Below are 19670 nucleotides of genomic sequence, written 5' to 3' on the forward strand. Positions count from 1 at the left end.
TTGTATGTTGATGTTAGTTAGCACAGGGCCAATTAGATGTTGTGTAGCACCTTCCCGCCAAGAATCATTCCTAATGAGTTGAGCTTTAGAAGGACTATTGGTTAATCAATATATTGCTTAGTGATACATGTTTGTCATGTACACATGTGGTAAAGTGTTTTGTGGGTAGCTTCCTTTCCTTTCTTCTCACTCTCAGATGAAGAAGACACAAGTTTGAGCAAGATGCAGAACTAGTTAGTCAGGATATCATTCTTTTACAGAGTGACAGAAATTGGTTCCCCTGGACAGAATGGCTGTTTGGAGGGAGGGCTCTATGGCATTATACCCTTCTAAGGTCCCTCCATGTAACCCTTCCCTGTTTTCTAGCAAACTTTTCTTCTAAGCTAAACACACATGTCTCCATGATGCTTTATTGCTGCTGCACAACATCGCTCTGCTGAATTTAGATTAGGGCCACCCAGATGCTAAACAGATTTTTCAGCAAACTTGGCAGACTCCCCAGGTTGGCAGGAAAATCAGAATGTTTTTAAAAAAAAATACATGGGGGAGTTTAAATCCCCCCAGAAGCACTTACTTCTGGCAGCTGGGGAGCCACACTGTGCCCAGTGGCAGTAGTGCAACCAGGAAGCTGCACTGGGCATGGTGCCACTGGTTGTGTAGCCAAGAAGCCATGCTCGGCATACTGGCCACAGTGGCACAGTTGCGGAGCTGCACTGAGGGGCATGCTGGTGGTAGAGGCACATGCCTGGGAGTGGTGCTGGTTGTGGGCCTGGCGAGAAAGGTGGGGAATCCCCCCTGCAAGTATTGTGGGCCTACACTTGTCTTGTGAATTCTAATAGCAAAGTCAAAAAAATCATCAGATACTTCAGATGACTGGAAAGGGCAAGACAGCTTGTTCTACAAATCTGAAAAGGGCCTTAGGTTTGCAAAAAACCCAAAATCTATAAAAACACATTGGGGAGTTTTACAAAAAAAATAACAGTGATAAAAGGAGCGCCTATAACTTTAAAAGCAGATTCCTTCAGTGGCTGTTGCTAGGCAACCATAGCATTCCAGGTGGGATTTCGGGGAGTGAAAAGGTAGGGACAGGGTCCTCACTTGTGTATACACATTTATCATGTGTGTATCTTTCTACAGACTAAAATACCTACCCCTCTGGAACAATTAGTCCCATTTTTTTGTTGTTGTGGCCATTCTACTTCGCAAAAAGCTTGACCTATGCTTACCAATGTTATTATAAAGAGAAAATAGAGCCCAGATTTGAATTGGACAGAGCAGGGTAGACACTCAAGGTCTCCTTCAAGGTTCAGGGTAAACTGGCACTGGCGATTAAAGAAATGCCTGTGGTCATTAATAGCAAAATCCAGAGAGGGGGGACGGAAAGTCTTTTGGGAGCAGACGAGCCACTATGTAGGCGCAGGAAGGGTTTGCACCGATGTACGACGGGCGCCGCCACAGTGGAGGGAGTTATGTGGGCGGGAGGCCACCCGAGCGCTGTTCTGCCTGAGGGCAGCGGTGCCTGAGGGCTGCGCCCGAGTGTGGGTGAAAGTGAGATGGAGCGCAGCGTTCAGGCAGAGGAGGGGGTGGAGTTGGGGGGCACGGCCAGGCTTAGGAAGCTTCCTGAGCAGTTTGGCCCAAGACACACCCCCCCGAGAGGCACAACGTTATGCCGGCAAAAATAGCAGCGTGTCCCATAGGCACTCGTTGAAACAAAAAACAAAGGTCGCCTCCGCCGCTGTGGAAGCTCGCAAACCCCTTAGGGAGTGGCATGATTACCTTGCCAATCCCATCGCGCCTCAGCCTGGCGAGCCCCCTCCCCAGCACCCAATTGCAGTCTTCCCCCTCCTAGAAATACTTCCGCTCTGGCCTCGCACAACTCAATTGTTAGGGAGAGGAGCGCATGGCGGGAAGTTCTGGCAGTGAGCTCCCGGCCATACAGACTTAGAGTGAGGGACAGGCAGGCACATTGGTGATGGGTTTTGCACTCCACAGTTGCTTTGACAGTATCTTTGACTTGCGAGGGGGGGGAGAGAGGTCTCTCCTCAGGGGCTAACTGCTCCCGGAGGCTCTGCATGCGAGGACTGTTGCCCAAGGCTGGGTAAGTTCCACTGTCTCCCCCCCAGCCTTCCCCTCCCCTCGCTCTCAACTGCTTGGTGTGCGAGCGTCTCTGGCATTTGAACCAGGCAGTGGGCTCCAGCAGGGGGCATTTGCTGACCCAACTCCCCTGTGCTGCTGCCTGCTCCCTTCCCTTGGTCTGCCCTCTGCCGCGTTCCCAACCACTGGCAGGGCACGGGGTGTGTGTGTGTGTGGCAGCTGCCCCATTGTGGGGAGGTGGGTCAGACTGTCCCTTTAAGAGAGCACCCGGCTGAAGCACAGCCTGCTCCGTTTTGCAGGTGGGACTCCAATACAGAGGCTTCTGCATGTGTCGCTCCACCGACCCCCACTCCCTCAGCTGTTTCTGCCCACCGCTCGGGATGGAGCCCCACCCACGGTGAGACTGCCCAGCGCGCCAGGGAGACTGTTGCACTCTGTTCCAGAAAAATAAAGTCTGAGCTGTGCCCTCTGTTGTCTTTCCTGTTTGCCATCTGCTGCACATTCGCTGGGCAACCCCCCCCCCCATCAGTGGCCTCTCCGACGGAATGCCTGGGAGGGTGGGCAGACTTGGATTTGGAGGGGGGGACGGTCTATGAGCTGCCACGCTGCCCCCTGCATGGCTGGACAGGGGATGGGAGTGCTGCCCCTCAGCCTACCCGACCCCACAGGGCTGCTGTGCACAGGGCACTAAGGGGGGACTGATGAAGTGGACTCAGAGTTCTGCAGCTGATGCACTCGCACTTTGAGTTCTGCGGCCCCCAGGGGAGGTGTTCCATGCACATGGCAGGGGCGTCAGGGTAACACAGTGGGTCTCTGGGTGGGGGGGGGTCTGCTGCCAGGCTGCTCACTCCCAGACACACATTCCAGCTGCTGTCTATGACAGCGAACTCCTGCACTTGGTACTTCCTGCTTGTCTACCTGCCATTGGCAGTCTGTGACAGCGGAAGGGTGTGAGGGGATTGACGGCTTCTCCGTGGTCCCATGCGGGTCTGTCTCGCCCCCCACCCCCGCCTCACCACCAAGCCAGGCTTCTCGTGCGCACATGCCCAGCCTCACTCCTGTTTCCTCCCCATGTTGGTGGGATGTCTCTCCTTTGCCTTTGATGGTCTGCCCATCATTGGCTCCGTTCTCTGTTTGGGGGCGGGTTGGGGATGGCTATCAGCCTCTCTACGGCCGCCTCTCCCCATCCCTGACTGTTATGAGCCATGGCGCATGTGCCAGGACTGGCCAATGGGAGTGGGGGGTGGGCTGGCCCTCCCTCCAGCTGCCTCCGCCTCCCTTGCATGCCTACGCCAGCAGTGTTGCCATGGCGACCGTCTCTCTCTCACGGCAAGCTACGCCTCTCCCCTCCCCATGCTCCAGCAAGTCGTCAGGAAGTCTACTAGCGGCGTGGCAGCTATGCCACTGCCGGCTGCCACTTATGTCTGGATTGGGCTGTAAGTGAATGAAAACACTTGAAGAGTTCTTTGGCTGATACAACTAAAAACTGTTGATTTCTACTGCTAGGGATGTATGTTCCATGCTTCTGATGAAGTAAAGTTTGGCTCATGGAAGCTTATGCTGGAATAAATTTTACCAGTCTTTAAGATGCCACTGGGCACCTTACTGGTAATTAAAGCCATTGATTACAGAAAAGGAAGTCCATTGTTAACAGCTAGCAAAAACTGTTTAACAACCAGTGAGTAAATGCTAGAGTTTAAACAATAATAAATGCCATCTTCTTTCCCTAGGTCCAAAGTATCTCCCTTTTGGCTTTAATTAGAGAAGAAATGAAATGACTGTGTAATTACCAGTTCGTTTTCCTCTTTTTATGTCTTAGTTCTATCGTATCACTATGTCACCTTAGTTCTATGCAGAGCATATCATTATGTCACCTAACTGGAAAAGAGGCCCTGAAGCTTTTTCTCCCTGTTCTTCCAAAACTCATACCAGGCTCCCCTGGGACACTTCTAACAGGAGAATCTTCTTATGCAAACCAGGCCCCTCTACCTGCTGGACACTTCTTGTGTCCTGGCTCTAGAAAACACCAAAGAATTCATTCATTATATAATCAAATCCCATCCTCCTAGTGTGGCAGGTCAAATGCCAGCAAGATAAACTTGATCAGCAGCCTTTGCCCAGCTGGAAAGTCTATGTTAAAGTAGCCTCTGTGCATCAGCAGACAGCAAATTAAAAATGTCTCTTCCCAAGCGATAGATACGACACAAGTTGCAAGCAAAGTGAGGCATCATTTTACCTTACACCACACTGATATTTGACTGGTCAACTGGCCAATTTCTTTGCCCCTTTGCACAGCCTAAGGCCAACAAGTTATAGCCCCTCTCCTTACATACCCTAAATCTGTACCTTTGATTAACCTGCTACATTTTAATGTGGCATCAACTGCTTTAGAAAGCATCCTTCTTGCAAGCTCAAAGCATGACTGATCAGGGAGGATGATCACTGCGCTACAGCAGCACACAGGGGAGCTAATCAGCAAAAGGGCTCCACTGAGCTAGGACAAGATCCCACGTACAGTGAGCAGACTTTTGGAATGACATTCCACTGCTCTTGGTTAGAATTTGCAATCTAACTAGTTATAGCAGATAGATGAGTGGGATACATTTCTAAAAATCTCCTTTTTATGCCAAATAGCGCAACAGAAAATAAAACGTTCCATGCATCTGGAAAACTTGGGTTCCTTTACAGCCATTTGCAAGCACTCTCTTGTGAAAACATGTTTTAGAAGCTTGTCCTCTCCAATACAGGCCAACTTTCAATGCAGCAAGATGGGCCATATTCATGTTTGGGCAGCCACAACAGGGGAGATACATATTAAACTCAAGTGAAATCTACCTCATGGTGTAAGCACTGCTGAACACAGAAACTGATATATTTCAAGGCTACATTTACTTTATTGTGCAAAATAAAGCCCTAAAGTAAAATTACTGCAAATGGCTTATTTCATAATTCCCACCCCCCTTTGCTTCTTGCCATCTGCTTAGCTCATTTCCTGGGTAGTCATTTCCTTGAACATGCTTGAGGGGCAGAACTTCACTGGACTGCCCCTCGCTGCTAGTTATGGAACCCAGAAACATCTTTCCTGAGAATGCCTCAATTCCACTTCAGTTCCTTCCCCCCGCCCCCCAGCATTTGTCAGATAAAAGACCACCTGCTGCATCCGCTTTATTAATTTAAATTAGATTTCTGGATGAAGATGAAATTTTGTACCAGAGTAATTCCTTCAACAGAGCCTAGACTAATCTATCATTGAGTTAATTCCAGTCAACTGGGAAATTTCATTTGTTTAAGAACAGAATTTGAGCCGACGTGGCCTGAAAACCATCATTCCTCCTCAGCGCAACACCTGATCTCCGTCAGAAGCCCAGGTTTCTGCTACCACAGCACAATTCTTTTTCCAGTTCTCATGTGCACTGACTTATCAGCCTCAGCATAAGGCACAAGACTAGGGTGACAGGCAATTTTTTTTGTTTAATTTTATTTAAGTCAATTTATTTCCCAGAATTCAGAATGCCTTGTGGGCACAATGTCTCCCAACGTGGAACAGCAACACAAAATGCAACAAAATGAAACAAATCTAAATTGGTAGAACAAGAAGACTCAAGATCCCAAGTGCTGCTTCCGAATTTTTAAAACACTGCACCTGTCAGCCAATTTAGCATACACAACTTTTCATGCAGCCACCAGAGGGCAAATCTTTGTCACTTGCCTGCAGCAATATCAGAAGTGGCAGGTCCTAACACTAACCCTAACCCTGCCTCTTCTCCACTGATGTGAACCGACCCTTGCCTAGAGCTCATAGAATCATAGAGTTGGAAGGGACCTCCACGGTCTTCTACTCCAACCTCCTGCACAATGCAGGAAACTCACCTCTCCCTAAGTTCACAGGATCTTCATTGCTGTCAGATGGCCATCTAGCCTCTGTTTAAAAACCTCCACGGAAGGAGAGCCCACCACCTCCCGAGGAAGCCTGTTCCACTGAGGAATCACTCTAACGGTCAGGAAGTTCTTCCTAATGTTGAGCCGGAAACTCTTTTGATTTAATTTCAACCCACTGGTTCTGGTCCTACCTTCTGGGGCCACAGAAAACAATTCCACACCATCCTCTAGATGAAAGCCCTTCAAGTACTCGAAGATGGTGCTCATATCACCTCTCAGCCGCCTTCTCTCCAGGCTAAACATGCCCAGCTCCTTCAACCTTTCCTCATAGGACTTTGTCTCCAGACCCCTCACCATCTTCGTCGCCCTCCTCTGGACCCGTTCCAGTTTGTCTATATCCTTCTTAAAATGTGGTGCCATGAGCTGACAATGTATATCTGAGAGATACCCTCAAGACATGTCAGATGCACGACTGCACAACTGGATTTGCAGTAAGATATACATCAGTATACATCGGAGGAACTTACGTTAAACAGCACTTGTTAGCTTGGCACTGTGGTGGAGAAAAACAGCTGTAATATTTCTACCCTCAGTATCCACCAGAGTGTTCTTACTCTCCATTCATATAACCAGCACACAAACCAGCAAGCAGGACCCAGACCCATTCAGAAGCTGGAGCAAGGGGAGAGGTTTTTGCCACAGGAAACCCAACTTTCCCTCACTGCTCCCAGGGAGGGAGCACTGAAAGAGTGGGTTTTCCCTTTAGTTAAACTGGAATTGCTGTGCAAACAAATGCAATGGCCTCTCATCATCTCTTGCCTAGAATATACCATGGAAGGGGGTCACCGGGAGCTGACTGCAACTTGACATGTTCTTTTTCTCTTGGGTAGCTGCCACCCTTTCCTGGGTTCTTTACCCCATTCCTAGTTTGATGCTAAGAGGAGCATCAAACAGGGCTTCTTTGGTAATATTAGCCACAGTAAGATGCAGAGGTAGGAATCCAGCCTGTCTTTCTATTACTTAAACAAACAGAAGGCATATTCCACGGTCAGCATCACAAAAACACACACAAACTATGGAGCTTATGGTGCCGCAGGATAATAACAAAGGAAATGAAAGAGAAAGATGTCTAACCAAACGTGGAAACTACAGGACCTGTCATCTGCTCTTCCCTCCCCGCTGGAGGATGCGTGAGAAGAGGATGTGTTTGGACATCAGGGGGATTTCATTTCTTCCCCACAGGATGTGAAAGCATCTAGCTCTGAGAGAAATGAGGCTTCCTCAGCCTCTCTGGAGTTACAAACTGTCAGCCCTTTCTGAGATAAAAAGGTCTTATGCTATTCTCAGTTCCATGACAGGAGGTACTGGTTTCACTCCCGCCCAGACTCTTCACCTTTGGAAACAGAGGCTGGAGGAGTTTTTTGTCACTTTTCTCGGTTTCCACATGTCCTTCCTAGGTTACACGGAGCCAGAGAAATGAGGCAGAAAGCCCTCCCCCCCCATCCACGCTGTTTCCACAGGCAAAGCAGGAAAGGAGGGAAACTGGAAGCTGCTTCTCCTCCCTCGGATCAGCAAGCAAACAAGCACTGATGGGTATCTGACTGCGAGTCCACACCCAACACATGTCACATGTATCATTTATTTGAGCCCTGAAATCTAGGAGTTGTAGACAACAGCTTGTAGCCCACAAGTCACCAATCCATTTCATGAGCTGCTGCACAGCTTTGTACTGCGAAGATAACTCTCTGCTGTCCCCCAAACCAGGTCTACTGCTGCTGATTTTAACAATCCCTTTGAATCAAAGACTTAAATGGAGACTCAGAATACAGAAGTCATTGCACACAGCTTCACATTTCACTTAAAATGCAGACACCTGTGGATGTCTTAAATAAATTTCTCCCATTAAAAAAAATAGTTGGGAGGTCACATTTCTGTATATCCCCTTGTAGCGCCAACTAAGATAAAATCTGAATGCTACGCATGTTTATGTGGAATAAACCATACCAAGCCCTATACAACATAAAGTTAAAAAAAGGTAGCCCCCTGTGCAAGCACCAGTCATTTCCAACTCTGGGGCGACGTCACATCACGACGTTTTCATGGCAGATTTTTTATACGGTGGTTTGCCATTCCCTTCCCCAGTCATCTACACTTTCCCCACAGCAAGCTGGGTATTCATTTCACTGACCTCAGAAGGATGGAAGGCTGAGTCAACCTTGAGCTGGCTACCTGAACCCAGCTTTCACCAGGATCGAACTCAGGTCGTGAGCAGAAAGCTCGGACTGCAGTACTGCAGCTTACCACTGTGCGCCATGGGGTTCCTCCTATACAACATGCTCGTAAGTAAATATGCAATTGATTCCATTGCAAGACACTTGGTCAAGTCTTCACATCTTCAATACCCTATTCACTGCCTCTGCACCCCATCTGTATCAAGTTGCCATCTCGTTATAGCTTTTTAGGCAAAAATTGGCTATCCCTGCTAATTATATTTCTTCTTGAAGCACACAGAAGCCTGTCATAGCTAAAACTGGTATTAGAACCATAAACCACTGTTTCTTGCATTATTCAGTTTCAGCCATAAGACAGGATTCAGTTCGCATTACTCCTTATGATCTTGCAGCCTTCAAAGAAGAACTGAACCAATAGACAGATTATCCCATGCCACTAACTTTCTGCATTTAAAGAGATTGATTTGTTATAATTATTTACTTGAGAATCACCCTGCAAATCCTACTCCAGACATTTAAGGAACTAATTTAGTATTAAATTGAACCATTTGGCATTAAGACAATTAGTATGAGTATAAAATGGCAAAGCTTTGCAACCATCAGGCTAGACTATAAAACATATCTAGAGAAACCTTACCATATGGCTTTCTTCCACATTTAACAAGTGCATCAAATTTAATATTTTTAATATCTTCGGAAATAAATGGTTTGTTGCACATCCTCCATTCTCCTAACATCAAGAATTCAGACTTCTTTTTATTATTTTATAAAAGTAGACAATGCCATATCAAATTAGACTACTGATCAAGGAAGAAGAGCAATGTATGGAATCTATATTCCATTTTCTGACTAAGCCTGACAAACAACAGATGCCAACCTGATGAATAAATCTACTGTTCCCATTTGAGGAAGCAAGATTTGCTTTACAGAAGTAAACTGTCAAATGCCATCAATGGCTTTCTCTGGGGCAAGTTAATCCACGCTTTCTTCAGTGATTGGTCAAGAGTCAGCTTGGAGGGAATCTTTGAACTTGCACCTTAAATTCTGTTAGCTCCAGGAATGACATCCCAGGCTACAGAAAAGTCCCTTAATATTTAGCCCAGGGCTGCAATTCCACATCAAGACTTGGTAAATAGAACACAGATCCTGTCAGTTTATGTAAAGACTTTGGAACATGAAGGAGGTGGGGGGCAAGATCTGAGAGTCTGTGTCTCCATCTTGGACCCATTCCATTCCCAGGAAGGGAAATGTAGAGGTGACAAGGTAGCAAAACATTTTCTCCTGTTTCTTTGTAGAGTTCTGTCTAAAAACTCTATGTTTATAGATTGTCCTCAAGTTACCTGATTTTCTAGGGTTTATGTAATGTTATTTTATTGTTTTCATCCTCATGACATTTGAGGCTAGTTACTGAAGGCTGCTTGGAAGAATCTCACATTTCACCAAACACTGCTCTTTTATGCTACCTAGAGGGAGCCAGTGCTGGTGGATAGCTCTGGCAGAGAAACACACAGAAATGTAGGGAGGCAAAGCCCCCCTCTCCTTCAAACACAAAACACACAGAAACTTCTGGTTTGCAAGGGAGCTAAAGAAATAAATCATCTTACTGGTGGCAGCTGATACCATGGACCCATCCCAGACAGGGAAGGAGTCCCTTGTTCTCTATTGGATTGAAGAGTCTTTTTTTAAAACACCAGACCGCTTCCTTGGTTCTCCACCAACTGAAACTGCTGGGATGAGCCCCAAATAGTGGAATAGAGCAGGACAGCCAAAGGACACTGGAAGCCAGACACTCCTCCACATGCACCTGCTGAGTGACTTCGGATCAGCCATAGTTCTTGAAAGAGCTGCTCTCTCAAAAGCAGTTCCCCAAAGAGCTCTCTCAGCTCCACCTACCTCACAGGGTGTCTGTTGTGAGGAGAGCGAGGGAAAGGAGTGCACATTATTTAGTGTAGTGTGAAAGGAGATTGCTCTGAGACTCTGAGTGAAGGGTGGGTTATAAATCCAATCACTTCTTCCTCTTCTACTGTGACACTACAGCCAGATGAAAAAAGCCTAATCTTTATCTAGACCATGATGAACATACTCAGACTTCAATTAACACAGTCAAACTTCTTGTTGAATACAGCTTAAGTATTCAAACCTCAATGAATATAAAGACAGCGAGGGTTCCATAATTATTTTTAATTGTGTTAATGAGAAGAGCTGTGACTAAGTATTTCTATGCAAGGCCCAGGCTCAATTCCTGGCAGCTCTAGAAACAAATATCAGGAAAGACTTTCTGCTGCCGGAGAATGCAGAGAGCCCACTGCCAATCACAGAAGGGAACACTGAGCTAGATGGGCCGATGACTGGCATCAATACAATACAATGTTTAGAATCAAGTTGTCAGCCACTTTAGTAGAAAGGCCAAATATAATTATTTCAAGTAGAAAGTACAATTATTTCAAGTAGACTCTTTGCTCTTAACTGTTGGGATAATATATTTAACTGTAAACAATTTAAAAAGAAGGATAGCAAGACTAGGTCTGTTGAACCAACCTGACTGAACATAACTAGGCAAGTCCCTGAATGGCTCTCCACCATAGTTTTATTTTTCTTGGTAAACATGGTCCATGGTCTCTCCCCGCCTCCCCCCCCCCCCCGCACACCAAATATTTTAGCTCTTTCCCCACAAGTGCACAATTGTGCAGTCCTCAAGTTAAGTCCTGACTCTCCCCTGAGCTGCCACTTATCCCACTGGAGAAACTATACAGGTTACTGGTACGTATTTTTACTGCGGAAGAATAACAAAAATCCAGATCTAAAACGCATTATTTAGCGTCGTGTGAATGCACCATACATGTATGCTTCTCTCGGGGGCAGTTCCAAAGGACATGCACAGTTAGAAAAATGGCACGTGCTGTGGTCCAAATTAAAACCTTTTGAGGATGCCTTTCACCAAGCAAAAATGTACTGAAAAGTCATCAGTGGACCTTCCAGCATGATGTTTAAGTCCTGTATTACCAAGGGTTTGGAATGACTCTACAAAAAGTTGTTCTGGGAGCTTCTGATGGGTTGAAAAAGAGTGAAAATGTAGTTGAACTATCCATTGTCTCCTACAGTTATGTGGTTGTGCTTAGAACTCAAAACACAAAGACAACTTTTTTAAAGAACTGTTTGACCTTTAAACTATAACTCTCAAGAAAAAGACTCTGTTTTTAGATGATGCAGTTAGCAGGCCCCAACTCAGAAGTACTCCCCGCTGTGCATTAAAAAGAAAGGGGAATATCTTTTCTTAGGTGGCACCTTCCATTCACGAATTTACAAGGGCTCACATTAAAAGCAATCAGAATCTACTTCTTGGCTAAGGGAGAAGGCACCAAGATGACTAGGAACATAAACAATAAAAACACAATTTAAACTTTTAATATATAGCAATTAAAATAACACACACTTCAAAAGGAACAATAAAACCCACATAAACCTAGTCGTGATCTCCTGAGTGGCACAGAACAAATCTTTGCCCTCAACCACTTGAAGGGGAATGCCCGTATCCCCTCTGACAATACAAATCACTGGACGTAACACCAGCCATAACCATCTCAGGATCATTTCACCTGTTCATCTTCTAGCACTATAAATGCCATCAAAGTCAGCAACGCCCTTCCACGCTCTACTGAGGTCAGCCCCTATGCAAAAGAATAAATGGACAAAAAACCAACATTAAAAACCACAGCACTCAATAATAGTGGGAGTACATTTTAGTCTTCCAAGTCGTTCTATCGCTGACCTAAGAGTGGCCACAAAGTAACTTCAAAGGGAAATTAGAACACAAGAGTTCATTCACAAGTTCAAAACAACAGACCCCCGCCCAGGACTGAATAGGGAGGTAGGATTCTTATCTCACTACAGATGCTAATTACATGCTCCCGAGCATTTCCCCTCTGCTCTAATCAAGCTAATTACAATAAGCATTGCACCTCTACATCCTAAATTCCTTCTTCTCAACACTTCTCCCACCTTCTGACTGGGATATAAAAACTCAGAGATCTCCATTCCAACTTATATCTGACAAAGGGAGCTTTGACTCTTGAAAGCTTATACTCAGAAAATGTTGTTGGTCTCTTTAAGGTCCTACTGGACTTGAACTTAACTGTTCTACTGCATGCCAACACAGCTACCTACTGAACCTAGATATTTTACGAGAGTATGACTGTGTCTCCTGTATGCCTTGACATCTCCAGCCAGTTCTTTTAAGCTTCTGTTAAAACTTTTTTAACTGCATTCCTGCTAATCTTTGAATTTGACACGGTTAGTCTGCTCTATACACAAGAGCTGGCAATCATATTCTCATTGTATTTTCAGTCCTCTTTCCAAAAATATTCACTGCATTTTCAGTCCTCTTTCAAAAAAAATGCTCATTGCTTTTTCAATCCTCTTTCAAACAAGTTGATCAAGTACGAAGCTACAACAATTCATCCTCCAAGAACGCAGTCAGTGAAGCACAGCAGCACTTGTACCTTCCCGACTTCTGCTCCTTTATCGTTGTTATTATTTATATAGCACTGAGTTTGGTGCTTTGTTAAGTGCAAGACAGATCCTAGCCAGAGGAGTTCACAATCTAAAATCTGACAGGGGGGGCAATGATAGGAAGGCAAGGGAGACAGAAACCAAGATAAACCAATAAGAATAAGAACTTTATTTCAGTTATAGGGCCATTTTCAGTAGGGGACACAGACCAAGAGTGTGTGCAAAAGATGTCTTCAAACTAACGCCTTATTATTTATTCCACTCAGGGCTGGCCCTGCCACTAGACAAACTAGGCAATTGCCTAGGGTGCTGGCTTTCTGGGGGTACAAAATTGGGTGCCCCCCACGTGACTCAGTGATGTTATCAGTGCAGGGGGGCACCAGAAGTTAGCCTTGCCTAGGGTGCCAGACCGTCTAGGGCCAGCCCTGATCCCACTGATAATGCTGGTGCTATCAATACATCATGACACAGCCTACGCTAACAAGTCTTCTTTTCTTACTCCAAACGAAACTTGGTCACTTTTGCTATCATCCGTTTTATTCTGCCCCTTTCCTCCAAGGAGCTAATTATACTACAACAGAGCTCTAAAAACTCAGGAAAGGCAGACCTGCCAACAGTCACATTAATTGTGCTGAAGTTGAGCCCATCCTCTCAGACAGTAAACAGTACAGTGCATTAAAGAGCTTACCTCTAGTAATTCAGAAACAGAAGATGGAATCTGATAAAAAGGGAGGGCCCTTATTACCGTAAAGTTGTGAACAATTAAGGAGCCAATCTTGAGCCCCTTTACAAGAAACTGCATGGCACAAATGGGCATAAATAAGTAGTGAATGAGTCTCTATCAGTTAGAACTATCAGTTGCGACCGTTGCCTTAAGAGAGCTTTCAAGGGGGGAGCTATAGCAAGCTCTCTTGAAAGAGTTGTGAACAGATACAGGTCTTTTAGCCACTCCATCAAGGAAAGAAGAGAATCAGATCTCACAGCAAGGCTGCCTCCCAATGACAAATGGCCAACTTGACCATTATGAAATAAAAGGTTTCAGTACAACAGAAGAGCAGGGAAGAACTGGTACAAAGGAAAGATGCTCTATCCTTCTTGCATTTCCACTTAGCCCCAGGCTACATAAAATATGGCAGTAGACCCAAAACTGTACAGATGAAACAGACTGTAGAGGATAAAATATAGCAACCACCATGCTCATGCCATTTTGCATGTCTGTAGCACTTCTCAATACAAAGGGTTTGTATACAAACCTACTCTTGTTTTGATCCCAGATTAACCATAATCCTTCCTTCTACCCTGTCACAGTTGCATACTCCGAGATTAGGGGCCCATCTATAAAAGGAGAGGTGGTAGCAAAACTGTGATAGATGGGAGGATTTAGCATTCACTGAAACGGCATCTGCGGATGGGAGGTTTGGTTGTTTTTAAGGAATGGGACACACTTCATGGGCAAGTCAGCAAAAAGTAAAATAACCACTATTTCCATCAACATGCAGGAGGGAAGGGGAAGTAGCAGAGAATGAAGTAAGCAGTCAAAAACAGACTTGGGGTAAACACAGAAAGTCGCCGCTGAGGATTTCATTTTCAGGAGAGAACCGGCTCTTAGGACACCATTCGGCCCTTATTAGAATACGGGAGGAAAAGAGACCCCCTGATCATGTGAAGAGCGCCACGAAGCAGTCACCCAAAAATTTAGGGCGAATGGGAGGCGCTTCTAAACAGGAACCCCTGCCTTGGCCGTTTCAATAGGAGACTGTCATCAACCCTGGCAGGGAGGGTGCGCTACGGAGGATGCCCTTCCCAGTCCCACCTACTTCCAATCTCACCCCCTTTGGAGATCCACACACACCCCGGCAGCCTTACCTGGGTCCCCTTGGGGCTGACAATTCAGCGCACGCGTGCCCTTCCTCGCAACTCCAGGGAAAACGAGTCGGTGGCGCGGAGGAAAGCAGCGAAGCCGTCAAGCGCCCCCCTCAAGCGAGCGCCCTCCCGGCCAGGCCCCAGCCCCTCCGACTCCGCCCTCTCGCCGCCTCTGCTCCCAGCCCCGCCCCCTCTCCGCCATCAGACGCGGCGTGCTGATGTCATCGCGCCTCTGGCTAGGGCCCGCTTCCTGGTTTCCACGGCAACCAGCCCGGAGCTGACGCCTGCGTTCTGTCGGCTTGTTAAGAAGTCCGGCGGATAGGCTGAGAGCCGTGGAAGTCGAAAGGCTGCCCGACTGCTCAGCGGAATTTACTCCAGCGAGTAGCCCGATAGGCAGCCCTGCCGTGTTTCCTTGGGAACGTGCAGACTCGGTGGGGTTTGCGAGAGTGTGAATTGCAATAGATGGTCAGATGTGCATGCATGACTGTGCATGGTTACTTGGAAGAAAGCCCCACTTAAGTTCACTGCGGCTTGTCCGCCAGTAAATTTGTGTAGGATTGCAACCAGTATTGTTGTACATTTTCCTCCTGAGAGGCAGTTCAAGGTGGAGGCAATACAAGCTGGAGAGTTTTGTTCCCCACCCCGACCTCCACTTATCGTTTAGATTAGAAGGTATAGTTTTAAAGCCACGTGTTTTTAATAAGTAGTAGAGACGACACTAAGAGACTTAAACTAATTTGACAGCAAACCAGCAGGGCGCTCAGATGTATGAGTGGTTCCCCTACATCCCGATCGTATTCTCGTAGGGTTTAGTGGAACCTGCTCTTAAGTTATACATACATGAAAATCTAAACGCTCGATCCTATGTCATGGCAAAAAGAGGGATGGGAAGGACAAGAGCGTGACAAAAGTGAAGGGGGAAGACTCGGACAAGGAGGGAGAAGGAAGGACAAATCCTATGCGTGTTTACGTAGAAGCAAGCCACCACTGAGTTCAGCAAACTTAGGCTGCGATTACACACACTAAATAATGCACTTTCTAAGTGTATTTTGCTATGTGAATTGGCAAAATCCTGTTGGAAAGTGGATTGAAAGTGCATTATTAAGTGTGCATGACTGCAGCCTTAATGTGCATGACATTATTCAGTCCAAGAGATCATGTTAATGTACAATAGTAGAAGGAGGGAAGCAAAATGTAGGTAATTGATCTTCAACTGCTGTGTAGCCACAAAGGTTCCATGATCCATGAAACTGTTGAGGGGGTTACCCAAGTGGTGCCATGTAACCTTGAGGGGAGGATGAAAAAGAAAGGTGAGAGAGAGCTACGGGTGGCGCAGGGTGGGGGGAGCGACAGAGCAAAGTTTGAGTCCAGTAAGACCTTTAAGACCAACGCAGTTTTATTCTAGGTGAAAGCTTTTGTGTGCACGCATTGTTCTATTGCTTCAGACCAGCACGGCTACCCACCAGAATCAATGGGGGGGTGGGTGGCAGAGAGGGAAACAATAAACAAAATGGTGAGTGGGTCCCATGTTCTGGTCTGAGTCTTAAAAGCAGAGTTTCTTGAGTATAGAAATGTTGAAAACCACTGTTGACAGTCAATGTAGGTAGGATGGAGTGTATCCAACCATGTGTGAGCTTTGTGAAGCAGAATTTTCCTCCTTCCCTGTCTCACTGCAGTGCAGCAAGGCATTTCCCTCCTAAAATTTAAATCATGAGACATCCACCCAACAGCACTGGGGTAAAGCGAGAGCCTGGCACTAGGAGAAGAAAATTTAAGGAAATGGTTGCCCTGGGTTGTGAAGACTTGCCATTAAATGTGCAATCATAAGCAGTGTTATACCCATCTAAGTTTGTTTACTTAAATAGATTTATGAGGAAGTAATTCTGCTTAGGATTGCATTGCCCATCTTTAGGACTGCATGGTTGGAATCATATTCACATCTCTAAGTTGCACACTGTACAAACAGCTTTAAGTGAAAATACGCTTCATATCCATGTGTTCATGTTGGCAGTGTTTTTGTGTGACTTCCACAAAATGCCTGGAGAATAGTAGAGTTTGGGCGCACAGAGATTTTCCAGCACAAATACACAATCCTAATGTTACACTGAGAGTCAAATGCCCAATGAAATCTGGGTTATAGAATGTGCTGAATTTGGATTATAGAATGTGCTGAATATACAGGCTTAACTAGTGTTGGCAAAATTTATAGAATGTTTAAATACCTTTTACATTCAAATGCATAGTTCAGATTTGAGCTTTGAAGGTGCTTTGCCTCAGAAGCTGTTTAATTGTCTCATTGAAATTTGCTTCCATGTTATTGTTTAGCAAATCAATTTAATATTTATTTAGTACATTTTTATCCCACCGTCCCTCCAAGGAGCTCTTAGGTCATTCTCCCCCTCCTCTATTTTTCTTCATAACTAACTGAAAGAGAGTACCTGGTCAACAGTGATCCAGCAAGCTTCATGGCAGGCTGGGGATCGAAATCTCCCAGATCCAAAGTAATCATGTATAGGGTTACTCCAGTTGTAGGCCACTGAAAACTAGGACTGGAATGTGTATATGATAATATTATTAGTTACTCCCAAGGAAGTGTGTTAGAATCACTGCCAAAATAAGTCTAATCTCAGATTCATGTTTTTCATAATGTTCAGCAAATTGGCTGTCAGAAAGCTATGAGGAATTAGAAAAAGCTCTCTGATCTCAGGAAATCAACTTTTCTATCTTTTGCTTAGGCAGCACAATGTTGACTTCCCTCTAGTATCTGATAAAACAAAACAGTGAAGATATATGATGCAACATCTTTGCTGAAGTCTGGGTCTGGTCTACCCAGGGGGGGAGGTAAAGGAGATTGTGACTGCTCTGAGACTCTGCTATTCAGAGTGAAAAGTGGGATATAAATCCAATATTTCTTCTGCAAGAAAAGCCAGACATAAATAAAAAGGAATACCATGTTTTCAAACAGATACTTGATCACCATTTCAAAATGCTGGTGTAATCAGGGCTCCTGGTGGGGGGAGCAGCAAAATTCATGAGGACCAAGTCAGTTTTTGGTCACTGTGTGACACAGTGTTGGATTGGATGGGCCATTAGCCTGATCCAACATGGCTTCTCTTATGTTCTTATGGAGTCTCCTGAAGCACTGTGTGGGGAATACAGTTGCATTTTTTAAATTTTCTAATGCAGTTCTGCACTGCAGCTGCCAAGACCACAGGGAAGGCAAAGCACAATGAACAGAAGTTTCTTTGACTACTGGCCAGGCCTTTCTGCAATGTTTACTATAAGACTGAGAGTCAGATCCTGCTAAATCCATCAAACAAGCCAGCACTGTAGCAAGGCAAGGCCAGCCAGCACAGCTCATAGCTACTACAGTCATAGCCAGGATGCAGCCTCCTAACAAGGTCATTGTTATGTCTGTAGTTTCCCTCTTCCTCCATAGTTTTGTCTGTGCAGTCATATCTTGCAAAGGGGTAGCTCAGTTAGTGTGTGGTAGCAAAATAAATAACCCCCTTCGTTGTCTTTTCTTTAATTTCTCTTCCTCTTTTCCACACTTTCCCCTCCTTTATTTTGCTCTTTTCCTTTCTTGATCTGCCTTCATTCCCCTCTTCCCCCTAATTTCCCACATACACCATGTTTATCAGTCTTTCAGCTCCTTATCTATCCCGGCTGGCAACTTTGAACATATTTAATAGTAGTATAGCAGCAAACCTTTGTTAATATTATGAACAGGAGGGAGTTAATATTTCCCCATGATCTATCAAAGACGTCCCTGCATCACTGTGGGTGAATCAGTTCTGAAGACAGTCCAGCAGTTCAGCTACCTGGGGTGCATCATCTCCTCAGATGCCAAGATCGACAAGGAGATTGACAACAGGCTGGCAAAGGCAAACCGTGCATTTGGCCGACTGCACAAAAGAGTGTGGAGCAACAAGCATCTGAAAAAAGGCACAAAGATCAATGTTTACAAAGCGGTTGTGATGACAACCCTCATCTATGGCTCCGAATCGTGGGTTTTATACCGTCATCACCTGCGACTCCTTGAGCGCTTTCATCAGCGCTGCCTTCGCACCATCCTCAACATCCACTGGAGTGACTTTGTGACCAACACTGAAGTCCTCAAGCGGGCAGAGGTTACCAGCATCGAGGCACTGCTGTTGAAGACGCAGCTGCGCTGGGCAGGGCATATTTCTAGGATGGAAAACCACCGCCTTCCCAAGATTGCCCTGTATGGCGAACTCTCCACCGGCCATCGAAATAGAGGGGCACCAAAGAAGAGGTACAAGGACTCCTTGAAGAAATCCCTTAGCACCTGTCACATCAACCATCACCAGTGGTCTGACCTAGCCTCAGATCGCAAAGCATGGAGGCACACCATCCACCAGGCTGTCTCTTCCTTTGAGAGCGCACGCATAGCTGGTCTTGAGGACAAAAGGAGATTGAGGAAGAATCGCACTGCTACAGGACCAACCCTAAATCAGACTTTTCCCTGCAGCCGCTGTGGCCGGACCTGCCTGTCCCACATTGGTCTTGTCAGCCACCAGCGAGCCTGCAGCAAACGTGGACTATTGCACCCTTCTTAAATCTTCGTTCGCGAAGCCAAGCCGAGAGAGATCAAAGACGTAAAAGGATCCTTCCTCTCCCCCCATGACAATAGAATGTTAATCTGCTATAGTGGTTATTATAAATGAGGAACATGTTAGAATTTTACTTCCATTGCAAATAGCAAATGAGAAGATGTCAGAAAATAACATGTACCAGGATATTCTGATTCCTTTAAGTTTTGGTCTTGGAACTCCCATGATCATCCTGAAGCAGGTGGCCAAATTTTGAAATCCCTGGTTTTATTTTCTGATGAATTATGCTTGTCACAAATGTATGGATGTGAAGATTATATTTTAATGGCAGATACATGATGACAAGCCAGCCAAGTGATTGGTTATGATATTTTATTTTGATCAGGGTCATATGGGCAGCCCAGGTAGAATCTTTGATCGGGGGCCCATGGAGGCTTTTGGCAGCCCTGTGTAGAAGCAGTACGTTCCTTATTGCCAAACTGCTTTCTATCGCTCAGACATAAAATACACCTTGAATTTG

The 19670-nt window shown here is 45.6% G+C and overlaps 1 protein-coding gene across 1 annotated transcript in view; it reads right to left on the reverse strand.

Moving 5' to 3' along the window:
- Positions 1-14757, reverse strand: part of MICU1 (mitochondrial calcium uptake 1) — a 193310-nt gene extending 178553 nt beyond the window's left edge. The window contains exon 1 of the mRNA XM_060241204.1: positions 14580-14757. The gene's annotated coding sequence lies outside the window, so the exon portion shown is untranslated. The remainder of the gene's footprint in view (positions 1-14579) is intronic.
- Positions 14758-19670: the final 4913 nt, after the last annotated feature.

The sequence above is a fragment of the Heteronotia binoei genome, chromosome 6, assembly GCF_032191835.1.
Source record: "Heteronotia binoei isolate CCM8104 ecotype False Entrance Well chromosome 6, APGP_CSIRO_Hbin_v1, whole genome shotgun sequence".
In the NCBI taxonomy this organism is placed as follows: domain Eukaryota; kingdom Metazoa; phylum Chordata; class Lepidosauria; order Squamata; family Gekkonidae; genus Heteronotia; species Heteronotia binoei.